The sequence below is a fragment of the Bombina bombina genome, chromosome 6, assembly GCF_027579735.1.
Source record: "Bombina bombina isolate aBomBom1 chromosome 6, aBomBom1.pri, whole genome shotgun sequence".
Taxonomy (NCBI): Eukaryota; Metazoa; Chordata; class Amphibia; order Anura; family Bombinatoridae; genus Bombina; species Bombina bombina.
The window spans coordinates 424,410,674-424,429,469 of record NC_069504.1 but is presented as its reverse complement, the minus strand read 5'-3'; the positions used below and the strand labels follow the sequence as shown (position 1 = coordinate 424,429,469).

Below are 18,796 nucleotides of genomic sequence, written 5' to 3'. Positions count from 1 at the left end.
TTATTCACAGCCTATTCATGGGCTGTTTCAGTTGTCAAAATATTGGATACATTTGGTTAAACAGTCAGAGAAATCCTTTATTCTAGACACAATCTATGATGACTTTACTTTTATATTCGTCTAGATAGCCATTTTTTATTTAATAGCATTTATTCATATGTACTAATCACATAACTGAACAATTTAACTTCAGAAAAAGCCAAAGAGAACAATGGGCAAAATACAATTGTAACATCACACAAAACAAACAGTAAAGAGAACTACTAATGTGATGGAGCAGACTAGAGAACATCTGCATGCAGCACATAACATTATCTATCAATCATTTATTAATTGCTTTAACAATGTACAAGTTTAACCCTTCTGCAACCATTTTGTTTGATGTGATCTACATGTAATTCTGCAATACAATATACATTTGTTAAATCCAACATGCTTTCCATTCTTTCTGGAATATACCCAGCATCTTACTGTTTATGTTTTCACACTGTCACACACCCATAAATGAAGCATCTTTCCAAGCCACTGACCTGCTTTTTTCAACTCTAGAGGGGGGAAATGAACCATGCAAACATAGTACCTACCTGTAGAATGAAAAGCTGAAGATCTTTAGTATATACTGTATATTCTGTAGTTTGTAGATACAAGGGAGGAAATCTTATCTTGTCGCAAAGCAGAGAAAGGCAGAAGAGGGGTGGAGCAGTGCTGTCAGCAGGTCTATCTTATGTTGAATATCTGCCTAGTTTGTCATACAGCAAAACCAAATATACCATTGCTAAGCAAGGTTTGCCCATTTACCATTACATCTGTATGAATAGGGGTGCAAGCCAAGGCTTGTACATGCAAGAGGAATCCTTTCATCCTAGTTATTGCTCTATAAAATTGTAACAGAGGCAGACAGCTAGAGAAGAACCTGTTCTAATTGAAATGGTATGTCACACTTTTAAATTCACCATTATACACACATCCATTGTTGATTTGTTGTAACTATCATTTTATTGCTAGGCCAGGGGCTCATTTTATAATTAATAGAGATAGACAGTAAACATGTCATATGTGTACATTGAATTGCTATGACAATGTAAAAATCAGTACTTTATGTGTATATTATAATACACAAGTTTAATGTCACTTGTTGGGAAACAAGAGAAGTATACATTGCTTTTTCTATGTCAATGTATTACACATATTTAGCAGGTTTCTTAGTGCTCAGGTTACATGTCCACAAATACTAAATTCAGCCAAAGTTATCTGAAAAGCAGTAGCATGCTATTAGAGCAATACTTCAGGTATACACTTCTTAAAGGGACACAAATCATGTATTGATTTTCTTTGTTGCATCTAAAAGAGGTCATTATTAAAATGTACTTTTTTTTGCACAATAAATATTTTTCAAAATAGTCTTCTTTTATATGTATTATAGAGATATTTGGGGTTTACTGCCCCTTTAAGATAGTAAGTGATGTATATTCTAACAATTTGATACGCAACCAGGGAACCAGCCATCTGCAATCAGGGCTAGTGACGTGGCATCTGCCACTGTATTAATTATTGCTCAGTCAAAAAGTTATGTAGCCCCCACCCCACTCACAAGCATTCAGTTATGTAAGAGTAGCGCTTTTCAATCATCCTGGACAAATCCGTTTGAGATTATTTAAATCCAACACATCTGATTGGGCAGATAGCATAAGAAGAAGACCATTGCATCTAAATTAGAAGTTGCATGTTCACCTGATTGAGCTGGTATTTAATTATTGATCTGAAAGTACAGTGTATAGCAGGGAAGGAGTTAATTATAGTTCTGCTGAAATGCTGCCGGAAAGACGCTGTCGGCATTTAAAATTGCACAAACATTTCTAGTGAAATGCTTGTGCAATGCCGCCCCCTGCTCACCGGCGGCTAATCGGCCGCTAGCAGGGGGTGTCAAACCATCCAGATCAGATCGAGATGATTTTAGTCCGCCACCTAAAATGTGGCAGAGAAGTTAAAGAGTAGCCGCTGCTTCTTAACTTCCGTTTCAGGCAAGCCTGAAACGATGGGCGTAGAATGCAGCATCCGCTGCTTAATAAATCTACCCCTTGTTTTTCAATTATTAGTTCAAAAATATACCATAAACTCCATTAAGACTGTTCATTACCTCTCATATATGCTTAAATCGTCTATAGCTTATAAAGGGCCAGATTACGAGTAGTAGTAGGGATTCATCATGGGTGTTTGCACTCGTTTAGCTTACCATTTGTATTACGAGTTTAAAATAAACGCGATCGCTTGAGCGCAATTGCAAATTTTCACTAGAATGATTACCGCAATTTCAGAGCTCTGGTTAACTGTTTTGTAAAACAAAAAAGTTGCACAAAAACCACATAAAAAATACATTACAAAGTACAGTATTGCACAATAAAAGCTATAAGGGCTCAAAGATAGGAGATCTCAGGTGTTAAAAAAAGCAGGCAAAGGGCTTTAAACATGACATACAGTATATATATATATATATATATATATATATATATATATATATATATATATATATATATATATATATATATATATATATACATATATACAGTATATGTATGTGTGTATATATATATATATATATATATATATATATATATATATATATATATATATATATATATATATATATATATAAAAGGGAAAATAAAATATAAAAATTTTATTAAACAGATCCTAAAATGTAACATCTCCAGTGACTATATAGTCAATTAAAAGTACATTTAGCACACAAGCCTATACAATAAGGTGATCTACAGGACAGTTGGGCTTGTAACCTTACATGTTAAGAGTTAATTTATTAAAGAAAAATACTGTACTGTAAAAATGTGAGTCCTATTAAAAAGATCACTAAGAATTAAGTATCACAATTTATTGCCTGATATTTGAAATAAATCATTCATGTTTGAATTTTTCAACTGATTTATTTTAACCTACATCTTAGCAGATGTTAACCCAAGAGTACTGTGAGAGAACTTAGAAATGTTACACAAGTGAGAGGTTAACAAGTCAGGGAGTGTCTTCCATAATATGTGAGATATGTTCACCAAAATAGAACAGAAGATTTATAAAGGACCAGATTATGAGTGAAGAACAAATTAACGCTTCCGCTCGAGCGTTAACTGCGCTAGAAGTAAGCTTTTTTGTGCTTGTCGGGTTGCGCTAATATTATGAGTTGAAAGTAAACTGTTTTCGCTCTTGCGCTAACCCGACCAGCGCTAAAAGTAAAAAAGTTAGAATATCGGATGTGTGTTCATGTATTCCCCCATAGAAAATACATATAAATACATATGTGCACATATATAGACATATGTATACATTCATATACATACATATACATTTTTAAAGATGTACTGCATATGTATTCCATGTTAAAGCCCTTTGTCTGCCTTTTGTTTTTTGTTTGTTTTTTTAAACACCTGAGATATGATATCTTTGAGCCAAATTTATAACTATTGTGTGCCATATTTTTTGAATATTTTTGGTGTATTTTTTTTACTTTTAAATGTATTTTGATGTGTTTTGTGCAACTTTTATGTTTCACAAAACATTTAACCAGAGCTCAGAAGTGACTGCACTCAAGCGATTGTTTTTACTTTAAACTTGTAATACCACCTGTAATCCCGACAAGCGCAAACCCCCACGATAAACCCCTTATTGCTTGGGCACAAAAGTTTGCACTCCACTTGTAATCTGGCCCAAGATGGGAAACAGTGGAAGTGTTATATAAGATTGTTTAAAGTGAATGTAAATTTTGATGATAAAGTGCCCGGTTTTTCAAAATTCTATTAAAAACAGGGGCACTTTAATTCATCAAAATTTACATTTCACTCGTGTTGTGAAAATATTTACCTTTTAATCTTCACAGCCGTTGCATCGCTTCCTCCGCCCGTCGCAAGCCTCTTCCTGGGTCTAAAATGAGGAATCCGGCTTCCTCCAATCATGGGGGGGAAGCTGTGATTGGAGGATGACCGATCCGTCATTTCTGACGTAGGAAGAGGCTTGCAATGACTGGGGGAAGCTGGAGCGGCTGTCAAGATTAAAAGGTAAGTATTTTTTCACAACACAAGTGAAATTTTGATGAATTAAAGTGCCCCTGTTTTTAATCAAATTTTTAAAAGCCGGGCAATCCGATTGGCTGATTAAATCAACCAATCGGATTTTTCCTACCTTAATTCCAATTGGCTGATAGAATCCTATCAGCCAATCGGAATTCGAGGGACGCCATCTTGGATGACATCATTTAAAGGAATATTCATTCGTCGTTAGTCCGTCGGCCTAGAAGTATGTTCCGCGCCGGAGGTCTTCAAGATGGAGCCGTTCCTCGTCGGATGGATGAAGATAGAAGATGCCGCTTGGATGAAGATGTCTGCTGGTCCGGATGTCCTCTTCTGCCCGGATAGGATGAAGACTTCTGCTGGTCCGGATGTCCTCTTCTGCCCCATCGGATGACCACTGGTGCCCGGCTGGGTGAAGACGGCTCAAGGTAGGGTGATCTTCAATGGGGTAGTGGTTTTTTTGGGGTTTTTTTTTTTTTTTTTTTAAATTTCAAGTTTTTATTAGTAAAGATTTCTCAAATACAACAGTGACATATTAAATAATTTGGAGCACGTAGGCTCCTACAGAGAGTATGAACAGAAAAATTTGAACATTCAAAAATATGTCAGGTTAGAATGCGTTCCTAAAATGAAAAAGTGAACGAAATATAGTTCAAGTTAAGTGGGGTGGGTTAATTGGGGGGGGGGGGAGGGGTTGGGGAAAGAGGAACGGGAGGGTAATTGTTAAAGGCAGGGATTTGGTTCATATGCGGATGGTACTTGGGGAGGGTTACCTAGTGTGTGTTTACTCTAGTGTTCGGGGCCCCAAGTAGTGGTGTGGTTAGATTGCCAATCTGCCCACACTAATTCAAATAGGTCTGAATTATTTAGAGAGGAAAAGATAGGTTTCTCCATATTGTAGATATATGCCATATAGTTTAGAATGCATGACCATTTTGGGGGCGTCACAGTTTTCCATGCCTTGGCTATTGTCGCTTTAGTAGCTGTTAGCAAATAGATTGCTAGATATGCTTGATGCTTAGGTAATTTAGTGATGCCTATGTGTAAGAGGGCATTAGAAGGAGTCATAGGAAGTGTAATGCCTAATCTCCCTAGCGTACGGAAGCATGTACTCCATAAGGGTTTTAACTTGGGGCATTCCCACCATATGTGTAGGGAGTCTCCTTTTTTGCCACAATTGCGCCAGCATAGGGGAGAGGCAGAGACAAACATTTTATTAAGTCTCGCAGGGGTAAGGTACCAGTTCGTTAAGAGTTTGTAATATGTTTCAAAAAGTGTGACACAGTGCAGTGCTTTTTTAGTGAGGGAAATTACGTGTTGCCATATTTGTGGGGTCAGAGTCAGGTTCAGAACTGATTCCCAAGTGAGTAAGTGAGGAAGTTTGTTCTCAGGGTCTGTGTTTCCTATCAAAGTGTAATGCATTGATAAAGGTCTGTGTAATTTGTTACCTTGTTGCCAAGTCGTTTCCCAGAGTGTACGGGGTCGGTGTAGCTCAGGTTGGAATCCCCAGCTAGTAAGGAAGCTTTTTAGTCTTGTGTATTCGTACGTCATGTACCTGGGTAAGTTGGAGCCTGCCTTTATTTCTGAGAGTGTCATGAAGCGCGGGGTTGGTGAAGTAACCCAAAGGTCAGCTACTGTTTGTATTCCAATTCTAGTCCAGCCATAAGGATGAGAGTCAGGTAAACCTCGTAGGAGACCTGTCAAGGGAGTAATAGGTGAAGGATGTGGGGCGATGTGTGGGTAGTGTCTAAGCTTGTCCCACATGGCGAGGCATTCTCGTATTATGTTATTGCTAATGTCTGTGGTACGTCTTAGGTGGGCCGGAATCCAAATTAAGTCGGGCAAAAATATATGATTTGGGAGAGAGGCTTGTTCTATGGTTTTCCATTTACTAGGGGAGTCTTTAGCACCCCATTGTGAAATATGGGTGAGCATGGCTCCTTCATAATACCTAGTTATTGATGGGGAGGCAATACCTCCTCTACTAAGGGGGCTTTGAAGGATTTTGTGCGCCACTCTGGGGGGTTTGTGCTGCCATATATATTTTGTAAATTCACTCTGAAATTGGTGAAGGAGATATCCCGGGATACGGAGAGGGAGACATCTAAATAAATAAGTAATTTTAGGTAGAAAGGACATCTTAAGGGCTGTTAGCCTACCTATCCATGAGATGTGAGTGTAGTCCCATTTGTCTTTCAAAGTACGCAGTTCGGTTAAGAGGGGCAGGTAGTTGTCTTTGATCATCTGAGGGATATTGTTCGATATCTTAACACCTAAGTGGGAGATGAAGTTATTGACGCAATGTACTCTGTATTGGTCCTTGAGGGTGTCAACTGTGCTCTGCGGGATTCCCCAGGTAAAGATTTCTGTTTTATCTAGATTTAATTTGTAGAGTGACATGTCTCCAAAGGAGTTTAAGATTTCTATCAGTCTCGGGAATGAAGCTAGGGGGTCTGACGAGAATATAGTGATGTCGTCTGCGAAGAGTGCAATCTTGTGAATTGTGCCATGTAGGCGAATGCCATCAATTTTTTATCTTGTCTGATTTGTTCTGCTAGTGGCTCGATTGCCAGGGCAAAGAGTAGGGGTGAGAGTGGACACCCTTGTCTGGTGCCATTAGATATTGGGAATGGGGGTGAGGCAAAGCCTAGGCCTCTAACTACTGCTGTGGGAGTGGAGTAGAGAGCCTGTATCGCTTTGATAATTTGATCTGGGAAGCCAAAGATTTTAAGAGTTTCCCATAAGTAGGACCATCTAACGCGGTCAAAAGCCTTCTCTGCATCTAAAGAGATGACAGAGAATGGCCTATTTAGTCTTGTGGATTCGGTGCAGATGTTTAGGAGACGCCTAGTATTGTCTGGCCCCTCACGGTGAGGGATAAATCCTACTTGATCTAAGTTTATGAGGTTCGGGAGTAATTTAGAGATACGTGTAGCAAATAATTTAGCATAAATTTTAATGTCCAAATTAATCAAGGAGATTGTCCTGTAATTAGAGCATAGGGATGGGTCTTTTTGGGGTTTAGGAATAGTAATCACCGTTGCTTCCAGAAATTCCTGACTAAACCTACCCTGTTCTCTAGCGTGATTAAAAAATCTTAAGAGTAGTGGGGTTAGTTCGTTTGTGTATGTTTTGTAGAAGGCTGCTGAGTAGCCATCTGGACCTGGAGTTTTAAAAGGTTTTAGATGCTTTATTACGTGTTTGATTTCCTTAGAGGTGAAGGGGGATGAGAGTGTTTCTTGATCGTCAGGTGACAATGAGGGGAGGTTTAAGCTGCGAAGGAAGGAGCATATTTTGTCAACGGGGGTTAGTTTGTCACTAGCGTTTTTTTCTAGATTGTACAGGTTTGAGTAGAATTTCTCAAAACAAGTACCAATATCTGAGGGTTTGCGGTATGTCTGGTTCTCAAATTGAATCTGGTGAATTCTTGAGGTACTCGCTCTGTTTTTAAGTTTATTTGCTAGTAGTGTATCTGCTTTGTTGCTCTTATGGTAAGTAATTTGTTTCAGCTTAAATAAGTTAGCCTGGGTGCGTTTTAGTTCTAGTTGGTTAATATGGTTTTTAATCTGTATAATTTGGGCTGTTGTGTCGTCTGAGGGTGTACTTCTATTTAGGAGTTCTAGTCGACGCAATTCAATATGAGATTTGGAAAGGGGTAGGCCAGATAGTTTTTTAAGATGAGCTTGTTTTTTAATTATGAGACCTCTAAAGGTGGCCTTTGCCGCCCCCCATAATGTGTCATCTCTGACCTGATTATTGTTGTTAGTTTGGCAATAGAAGGTTATGTCTTTTCTCAAGGTTTCCTTAAATGCAACATCCTGTAGGATGTCATACGGGAGGCGCCATGAAGGCTTCACATTATGTCGCTCCGCTAAGCGGAGAGTTACTGAGACTAGGTCATGATCGGACCATGGGCATAGGGAGATGCTAGAATGTTTGACTAGGTCAAGGGTTTCTGCTGAACAAAAAACATAATCAAGTCTAGAGTATGTTTTATGAGGGAATGAGAAGTGGGTGTAGTCTCTATCTCTAGTATGGAGTGAACGCCATACGTCAAAGTAGCAGAAGTGGGTAATTATTTGTCTGAACTTTTGGGAAAGTTGAGCAGGAGGGGTGGTGTGTTTTGTCCGGGCAGTTCTTTTTCTGTCTAGTGCTGGATCCCAAGTCATGTTGAAGTCCCCCGCTAGTAAGACTCTGCCTATTTTTATCCGGTCGACTGTGTGTAGGATTCGTTTGAGGTATCTAGGCTGATGCGAGTTAGGTAGGTAGATAGAAACTAAGGTATGATCAGTATGGTCTAGCTTACATGTTAGGATGAGAAATCTAGATTGGGGGTCTTTTAGAACTTGGATTGGTTCATAAGCTATTCTTTTATGGATTAAAATTGCCGTACCTCTGGCTTTTTTTGAAAAAGAGGTGTATTCGAGGACGGTGTAGTCTTTAGATATTGTGCAAGGAGGATTGTCTGACGACCAATGTGTTTCCTGAAGGAATGCTACATCAGGGTTATGGAATTTGAGTGATCTAGCCAAAAGGCTACGCTTATGTGGGGAGTTTAGGCCTCGTACATTGTGGGTTAGTATTTTAAGGGGTGGCATAGAGAGGTATGGAGAGTAGGTCAGGTCTTTTGATACTGAGAGTTAGTGTGAGTGGGGAGGATAGGGGGAGGGGAATAGGCAACAGATAGTGTGAAGAAGAGTTAGCGAAAATAGTTCACTATGGTGGAGCCCTAGTGTGGGCTGCCTGTGATGGGGGGCGAGAAGCCAACAGAAACAGGGGTCTTTGGAATGGACCCTGCTCCGCAGTAATCGTTGTAAATTAACTTGCTATTACATATGTGCAATACTTAAATTAAGACAACAACCTTAAACAACAATCTAACACATAACTTAATTGTACTATCTAATAGTAAACTTTTCAAACTTTAACTCAGTCTCAGTTATGATCTGTTGGAGACAGGTCAAACTTCAAGGTCAAATAAAGTCTAGGTAAGTTCCGTTAAAGGCTACCAGGCGTGTTTTTACGGTGGGTTAGTTTTAGGTTTCTTGGCTCTCTGCTCTTTAATAGTCCATTCAGGAGCCGAAGCTCTCAGCTTTGGGTGGGTTGGCTGTAACGGTGGAGGCTGTTCCTGGTGTAGGCCCCATGTGGTCAGGAGAGCCATACCCTGAGGTATGGAGTTAATTGTGTGGCTCTGGTTGTTTCTGGTGACCACTAGGTTTGTAGGGTGGCCCCACCTGTATTTAATATTGGCCTTCCTGAGCGTCAGAGTAATTTGTTGAAAGGTTTTACGGTACTGTAGGGTATGAGTTGAAAGATCAGGCAGGAGTTGAACATCCTTGAATTTTTCTGGCATAGGCGGTCTTTTGAAGGCTGCTTGCATAAGTTTGTCTTTATATATGTAGCTGTGAAAGCAGACAATTACATCTCTTGGTTTGTCGGCTGGAGTAAGTCGTGATCTTAAAGCTCTATGGGCTCTCTCCATTGTATCAGTGTGTCCGTCTGGGGTGCCCACGAGTACTGTAAACAGCTCCTTTAGGTAGGGTTGGAGATGAGTATTTTCTACGGTTTCTGGAATACCCCTAAACCGGATATTATTTCTGCGAGATCTGTTTTCGATGTCTGCCATTTTAAATTCAAGTTGAGTCATCTGATCTGCTAGAGTTTCAGAGTAAGTGAGCAGGTTTAATTGATCTACTGCTAGATCATCCTGTTTCCGTTCTAGTGCTTCAACTCTTTCTCCAATCTCTGAGATTTCCTTTTTCAGTTCCGCAGAAGACCGTTGAATTTCCTGGGTGATAGAGCGCGTTTGACTGGCCAACATATGCTGTAGGGTAGCCTTAGTAATGTAATGGTGTGAAGGCGCTTCTGAGCGCACACTGGAATGAGATTCAGCATCGATCGACTCAGGGTCGCTCATCTCCTCGTTGGTGACAGGGTTAGATTCCTTTCCTGATTGAGTAAAGTGGTCATAAACAGTCTTCTGAGTGGTAGTGGAGGGTTTCCCCTGACGCCTGGGCCCGTGGGGCATTGTATTAAGACTTTTAGGTATGCCTGTAGGTTAAAGGTTAACACCAACCTTCTCTTATAGAGCGCTCTGAAAACAATCTGAAAAGTATAAAGCACCGTACAGTAAAGTTTACTAGGTCTGGTATGTATTGCTAGACTGCGGAGCAGGGGTCAATAACACTTTCTATATTTATGACATTTTGTTACAGCATCAAATAATAGGTAGTAATTGAACCCTTCGATCTCAACACATAAATGCAGGTATGTGAGTCACTGGCACCCCAGGGAGTGGTGGGATACGACTATATAGAAGGGAAAAAGGAGTAGGGAAGTGACCAGCCCAGACTGGCTGGACCGGAAAGGGAGAGGTGCCAGAGAGAATTAATAGACAGTGTAACTCAGTGGATTATTGAGTCGGGGTGGATAAAATACCTTGCTATTAAGTCCTTAAATTGTTAGTTTAGGAGTGTAGGTGAAGGTGATGTTCTTCTGGATATGAGATTTACCATCTAAGACGTACAGGTCCCCAGCACCTCAGGGAATAACGGGGTACGACTTTGCAGAAGGGGAAAAGGGAAGGGGAAGTGACCAGTCCAGACTAGCTGGACCGGAAAGGAGGAGGTGCCAGGTAGATCTACCACCAGTGTAGGCCAAGAGAGTACTGGATGTGTGGTAATAGGGCACTGCACTATTGAGATATTGAGAGGGGAAGAGAAATGTAATGCAACAAGCTAGCCAAGAATATAGGTGGCTATATTGTTTTTCAGGATCTGATGTGCCTCTTGGGTCGCTTGGGTGGGGGATGAGGGTAATTTACATTCTATAATAATAAGAATGCAGTATGGTGCAATCTAGGTATGTGTGATGGGTGTGTGTCAGTATGCGAAAAGATAGAGACGTATGGTCTGTGCGAATGGGCCGCAAAGGGAGTACTCTGGTTCAAGTCTGGTGTAAAGATATTGGCTAGGGGTATGTTATGCTGGTGTAGTGGATGGCCTTGAGAGGTTGTCAGTATGTTAAACAGATTTTGAGAGGTATCTTGGTGTCTAAGAAAAGAAAAGGTGTGTAGTGTGATTATTCTGTGTAATCAGTACTTATAAACCAAAGAACAGCATGCATAAGTAACGATACAATGAAAACAATTACACTCCACTCTGTTTGCAACAGAGAGCATTTGGCTGACGCAGCAGCTGGATAGAAAGCAGAGGGTAAAACACTTAATGTCCTAAATTATTGCTCTGAGCGTGAAATTGATCTAAGTTACTGTTAGGTAAGGACTGGCGTTATTAGGCACTACCCTGAGAAGTGCAACACAAGACAGAAAAGGATTGTTCAGATTTTCTGCAGAGCAAAGTGTGTGTTTGCCCCGAAAGAAAATTTTCTGTCCCTGAAGACTCAGATAATAAGAGTGATCTATACTTATTAAGTTGGTTCTTCTGTCTCCATAAGTGTTACCTAGAGGTAATCTACAGGGCTTAGCGTGTTGCAGGGTGTTTGCAACTTTAATCACAAGTATTTGGTTCCAGAGCCCTTACTAAAGGAGATTCTGTTTGGGATGTTCTTTTTTTAAAATCTCCTAGAATTATGATGATAAATCAGTGGCTGCTAACAAGTGTGATTTCTTTATCAAGTGCCAGATGGGTCTCAGCTGCTTAGAGGGGGGTCCCCTGTAAATCCTGTAAGTTAAGCCTCACAGCACCTTATATGCTTATCCTGCCAAACTTTATGTGCTGTTTCCCACAGGTTATGAGCTGCCGTGCGTAGTCAGGCCTAAAGGGTATTTTATTTTTGTCCAGTATGTCCCTCCGACTTATAATGTATTGTCCTTTAGTGAAGGGGTATTTAATTATTGCTATATATAAGCAATTTGTTAAGCATGCATATATTTTAGTCCTTAGGTTTGTAAAGAAAAAAGGTACAGTAGATCTTAGTCCCACAGTTATCAGGTTATGTGAGGAGGTTTAATCTTGGCCAGTATATGTCACAGGTAGGCATCCAACTATTCAGGTAATTGCAGCTTAGCTTAACAGAGCCTAAATACGTATTGATGCATGCAAGTCAGTTGCCACGAAGTATTTTCCCACTATAATAATTGGCCTCATATCAGACACGTAAAAGTGTAGAAGTTAGGTAGAATACCAGTGCACTCTCTTACCTCTCCTTCGCTTCTTCCTCAATGAGCTTGGTATAGGTGAGATTGCAGTTACTTCGCTGGGGAGCAGTAGGTGCTGCAGTAGCGGTGCGGACGTCCAGGCCGCAAGATGGCGAGGATTCGCGCCAAATTAATTACAGCGCAACACAGCTCCCAAGATTCTTCTAAGGCTACTACATTCACCGGGTAGGAACTGGCCGCAACCGGAACAATCCCAGCTGTCTCTCACAACTTAGGTAAGAGTGCCGGGTCACCCGCAGTGTGGGCTTCGTTAACCGGTAGTGTTATCCTGCTTCTTAAGGCCCACAGGTGGTGTTGGACTGCTGCGCCAGAGCGGAGCCCCGACCCTCCGGGCAGCAGAGGTATGTGGTTTAGAGAGCAGTTAGTATTCAGCCCAGGATGTGTCAGCGGGCACAAGTGCAGGGTTGGTTATTGATCTCACCGGCGATATTCAAATCACACTCCGGCAGCTGAGCTAAGTTGATAAGGAACGTCCCGGTTTTCTTCAGTTGAGCACTCAAGCCGGTCTTGTGCTGTCTCTTTAAGTTACAATCCGCCTCAGTTGAGTCTCCAAGCCCGAAGTCAATTGCACGAGTAGCCGATGCAGCAGCGCTGCACCGGGTGGCCTGATCTCTAGTGCCGATGGAGGTCTCCGGCTCTTCAGAGCTTAGAAGGTTCTATGCTCCGGCTGAGGATGCTGGTATCTCCCTTGAGAGGTAGGTTGGGCCTGCGTAGGTTAGTGAGGGGTGCCACAAGACACGCTGCCTTATTCAGGTCAAGATGGTGGGTCCGTCCCGGATGGGTTATAGAATGGTGAGTCCCTCTTAGGTTTAACTGTGACCGCACTGCTGTTAGAGTGCTTTGCTGGACTTTAGCCCCAGACACTGTGCCACTGGTTGCTTGTCAGTCTAAGACTTGCACCTGCAGGATCTGTAGGGCTCCGCTGTCTGCAGCAGCTCTTGTTGAAAACTTACAGCCTCTCCTGCTCTTTCCGCAACCTGCAGGGTCCTCTACAGTGTCCAGGGGTCGTTGATGGCTCCCAGGTAGTATGGGGGAAGTACTCCCAGTTGCGAGTGAACGTGTAGGCCTCCCAGCCGGTCACCTCTTTTAACTTCGTGCTGTGGAGATGTAACTGTCCGATCTCTAAAGTTTTCTTTTCCTTGTCCCACTTATAGTCTCAGGCTGTTTTCCCAATACTTTTAAGTAGTTTGGGATTAATATAGCATGCATAAATTAATTTTTAATGATAGAAATTCACGGAGCTTAGCTCAGGCATGTCTGCTTTCTTTGAGAGTTAGCTCCGCCCCGGGGTAGTGTTTTTTAAGGGGGGATCGGGTGGGTTTTAGAGTAGGGGTGTGTGGGTGGTGGGTTGTAATTGTTGGGGGGGTATTGTATTTCTTTTTTTTACACGTAAAAGAGCTGATTACTTTGGGGCAATGCCCCACAAAAAAACCTTTTAAGGGCTGGTAAAAGAGCTAATTACTTTGGGGCAATGCCCCGCAAAATGCCCTTTTAAGGGCTGTTTGTAATTTAGTGTAGGGTAGGGAATTTTATTATTTTGGGGGGCTTTTTTATTTTATTAGGGGGCTTAGATTAGGTGTAATTAGTTTAAACTTCTTGTAATTTTTTTTATTTTCTGTAATTTAGTTTTTTTTTTTTTTTTCGTAATTTAGTGGTGGGGGGTTCGTAATTTAGTTTATTGAATTTATTTGTAATTCATTGTAGGTAGTTTAGGTAATTAATTTAATGATAGTGTAGTGTTAGGTGTAATTGTAACTTAGGTTAGGATTTATTTTACAGGTAATTTTGTACTTATTTTAGCTAGGAAGTTATTAAATAGTTAATAACTATTTAATAACTATTGTACCTAGTTAAAATAAATACAAAGTTGCCAGTAAAATAAAAATAAATCATAAGATAGCTACAATGTAATTATTAGTTATATTGTAGCTATCTTATGGTTTATTTTATAGGTAAGTATTTAGTTTTAAATAGGAATAATGAATTTAATTGTAGTTATTTTATTTAGATGTATTTCAATTATATTTAAATTAGGGGGTTGTTAGGGTTAGACTTAGGTTTACGGGTTAATAACTTTATTATAGTAGCGGCGACATTGGGGGTGGCAGATTAGGGGTTAATAAATGTAAGTAGGTGTCGGCGATGTTAGGGCAGGCAGATTAGAGGTTAATAAAAATTAACTAGTGTTTGTGAGGCGGGAGTGCGGCAGTTTAGGGGTTAATACATTTATTAAAGTAGCGGCGATGTCCGGTCGGCAGATTAGGGGTTAATAAGTGTAGTTATGTTGCGGCGACGTTGGGGGCGGCAGATTAGGGGTTAATAACTATAATGTAGGTTGCGACAATGTTAGGGGCAGCAGATTAGGGGTTCATAAGTATAATGTAGGTGGTGGCGATGTCCGGTTGGCAGATTAGGGGTTAAAAATATTTATTATAGTGTTTGCGATGTGGGGGGGGGCCTCGGTTTAGGGGTTAATGGGTAGTTTATTGGTGTTAGTGTACTTTGTAGCACTTTAGTTAAGAGTTTTATGTTCCGGCGTTAGCCCATAAAACTCTTAACTACTGACTTTTAAATGCGGTAGAAGTCTTGACAGGAGGGGGTCTACCGCTCACTTCTTCCAAGACTTGTAATACCAGCGTTAGGCAAATCCCATTAAAAAGATAGGATACGCAATTGATGTAAGGGGATTTGCGGCATGGAAAAGTCACGGAAGAAAAGTGAGCGGTAGACCTGTACCTGCCAAACTTGTAATACCAGCATTAGATAAAAAGCAGCGTTAGGACCACTTAACTCTGCTTTTTAAGGCTAACACAAAACTCGTAATCTCGCCGTTTGTTTTTATGTCCAGGATAGAAATAATTAAAAAAAAAAAAAAAACCTATCTAGCATATTTTTTATAGAAATCTAAGAATAACATAAAATTGACAAATGTCTTTTTTTTTTTTAAATTTGAATAGTAGAATAAATATTACCTATGGTATTTGTTCTACCATTCCATTTTTTATGTAACGAATGTTAATATTTCATTATGAAAATGTTAATATTTAAGTATAAAAAGTAATAATTGTAACTTTAATTTCAATATTAGTTTCCTAGACTTAAAGGAACATGAAACCCATATTTTTTCTTTCATGATTTAGAAAGAGCAGGCAATTTTAAACAACTTTCTAATTCACTGCTATGATCAAATATGCTTCATTCTCTTGATATCCTTTGCTTAAAAGCATATCTCGATAGGCTCAATAGCTTCTGATTGGTGGCTGCACATAGATGTCTCGTGTGATTGGCTCACCCGTGTTCATAGCTATTTCAGATAGCTGAAATATGAATCAAATTAGATAATAGAAGTAAATTGGAAAGTTGTTTAAAATTGTAACCTCTATCTGAATCATGATATAAATTGTTTGGGTGTAATGTCCCTTTAATCTACAGTCTATGAGAAACAACAGTTGTATAACAGTTGTATAATATTCAAACAACTGAATGTGACAGTAAATATTCAAATGTTACATTTAATATTGAAAAAGTTAACATTAGGTAGCAAAAAATATATTTTTTTATGTTTGGTAAGCATTTAGCACCTGTTTACTAAAAGATGATATGGCAGATATTTATTGTTTATAACAAATATGTAAAAAAATTCACCATCCCTAATAGGGAGGAACACTGGACAACCAAAATATAGAGTGCTGGTCAACAAAGTGTATCAAAGATCCTTGTTTACTTTAAAATCTAATGACTTATGCAGAAAAGGAGATATCTCTATAGGGAAAATAATACTAGATTATACAATCTTCAACTACCAAAACAGGTGCAAAACTATTCTTATATTGATGTTCAATAATGGTCAATATATATGTTACACAAACACACATATACATATATATCAGCTTAGTCACCTAAAAAGAGACAGTGCAGCCCAGAAATACCAGGCAGGTCCTTTCTGAAATGGCAACCTCAGATTTACATTTGAGCCTTCTGTGAGCCTTGCTAGTAGGGTGCAGCCATATCCATCTAGACACACTGGACAACATGTTCACATCTGGTTGCCCTCATCACACCTAGGGGCTGACTATCAAATATTCTCCTGCTTGGAGATTACACAGGGACTGAACTCACTGAATGCTATAAGAAAAAGGGCAGAACCTGGAAGATAGAGATTAGAGATGCCTCCGATAAAGCTCTACACTCAGATGAGATGATCTAAAATGATCCTCTAACATGTTTAAATGCTACTCTTTCATATGTATGATACATTTTTAGTTATAAGTAAACCTTGATATTATACACTAAATCTAGTTGCATACGTAGGGTTAATTTATTAATGTGCGAGTGGACATGATAAGATGAACATGCATACGCTGTCGGCATTTATCATTGCACCAGCAGTTCTTGTTGACTGCTGGTGCAATGCCGGCCCCTGCATTAGACCGCTGCTTTGTAACTTCTTAATAACTTCTGTTTCCAGGCTCGCCGGAAACAAGGGGCATCAAGCTCCATACGAACCTTGTTAAATATGCCCCATAGTTAGATTTACCACTCTTTGCACAGAATATCACTTTAATGTTTGTCCACATAATTCTTTAAAATGTGGTCCCAAAATAAGAGATTGCTTGCAGCAAAATACATCTGAAGGCTAGCAAATTCAGTCCCTCACTTTTATCATCCTGGGGTAAAGGTTTGTACTCTAGAGGCATATAACTGTAATATATATTACGACATACTGTATGTACGGTCGATGGATCTATTTCTTTAATAAATACAACAGCCATAAAATAAAAAAGAGAAAAAAAGAAAATGACAGTAACAATAAAATCTTAATAGGTCTATGAGTAAGGCAATGCTTCTCCGAAACGTGCAAGTCCTTATCTCCTGCCCTATGGATGTTCAGCACTGCTGATTACTTTATAAATAAATATTTGGATATTTTCTCTCCTTGCCCACTTTGTTCTTTATAACAATAAAATCTTACCAGTCATCAGTAGTAAAATGCATTATAAAAAGGCAAAGCATGGCTTAAAGGGACAGTCAAGTCCAAAATAAACTTTAATGATTAAAATAGGGCATGTCATTTTAAACAACGTTCCAATTTACTTTTATCACCAATTTTGCTTGTTCTCGTGGTATTCTTAGTTGAAAGCTAAACCTAGATAGGCTCATATGCTAATTTCTAAGACCTTGAAGGCCGCCTCTAATCTGAATGCATTTTTACAGTTTTTTACCACTAGAGGGCGTTAGTTCAAGTGTGTCATATAGATAACACTGAACGTGAAGTTACCTAGGAGTCAGCACTGATTGGCTAAAACACAAGTCTGTCAAAAGAACTGAAATAAGGGGGCAATTTGCAGAGGCATAGATAGAAGGTAATTACAAAGGTAAAACGTGTATTGTTATAACTGTGCTGGTTATGCAAAACTAGGGAATGGGTAATAAATGGATTATCTATCTTTTTAAACAACAACAATTCTGGTGTTGACTGTCCCTTTAACTATTGAAACATAGAATTCAGAGCTTTATAAAAATAGCTCCAGTTAAAGCCTTCATAGGATACATGCACATTAGTGTCTCTCGTTTTATGAAAAACAAAACAACAACAAAACAATAGTCTAGAAATATGAATTTCTGATGCACATTAAACCTTCAAAACATTCATTTTACAATCATACCCCTGTATAATTGTGTCTAGAACACAGGCCAGGATTCACTAAAAACTATTATTATAAAACTAAAGTTCAGTTCTTGAGGCTAAGTACTAAAGAAACTTGTTTTTGCCATTAATGTCCCCATTAAAATGTAATTCTGAATGCACCAACAAAGCTTGAAAACATAGTTATGTTAGAAAACAAGGAAAGTAAAAAACATTTAGTACAAGACTTTATTTAGTGAGCAGCAGGTGACAGTTAAATGGATGATGCCTCTGTTTTATAGAAGAAGGAATATTTTGTTACTGTCTTAAAAAATAACCAGCAATAACTTGGTTAAAAGCCACAATTTAAGTCTACCCCCCCCCTTCTTTTTCCTAAATGTATTCTTCCTGAAGACCAAATATCTTACAGTGCTGTAGGATCCAATTTCCGCATTGCAATCTGAGCGCTGTTATTCAGTCTCATAATCATTAGGAACTGATCTTGTTCATTCAGTCATATCAGTAAATGTAGTGTTATCATTTGCCTCTGCTTATAATGTTCTGGGAAAAGAAACCCTGCCAAATATATGCTAGAAAATAGAAACGCCTTCCTTACCTTCAGTTTGTGGGTGTGAGGCTCTCTCTGACAATGATTCTTAAGTCCAGAGTCTGTGATATAGAAAGGGTGGTTCTTTATAAAGCAGGAAAAGATCCAGTTTCCAATAGCAGGAAAAAAAAGGACCTTGTGTGAGAGAGGTCAATCAACAGAGTGGTTCTGACTTTTTCTTCCTTTGTGCCTATCTAATGAATTACTCCTATACATTCAGAAGTGATGAGGTCCTATGGCATGCTCACTAATTGTTTTCTAGATCACTTGGCACATACATGCACATGCCCTGCAGTATCTCCTGCTGGATA

General features: G+C 39.4%; 1 protein-coding gene across 1 annotated transcript in view; it reads right to left on the bottom strand.

The window, feature by feature from the left end:
* Nucleotides 1-18,590, bottom strand: part of FGF1 (fibroblast growth factor 1) — a 301,045-nt gene extending 282,455 nt beyond the window's left edge. The window contains exon 1 of the mRNA XM_053717162.1: nt 18,495-18,590. The gene's annotated coding sequence lies outside the window, so the exon portion shown is untranslated. The remainder of the gene's footprint in view (nt 1-18,494) is intronic.
* Nucleotides 18,591-18,796: the final 206 nt, after the last annotated feature.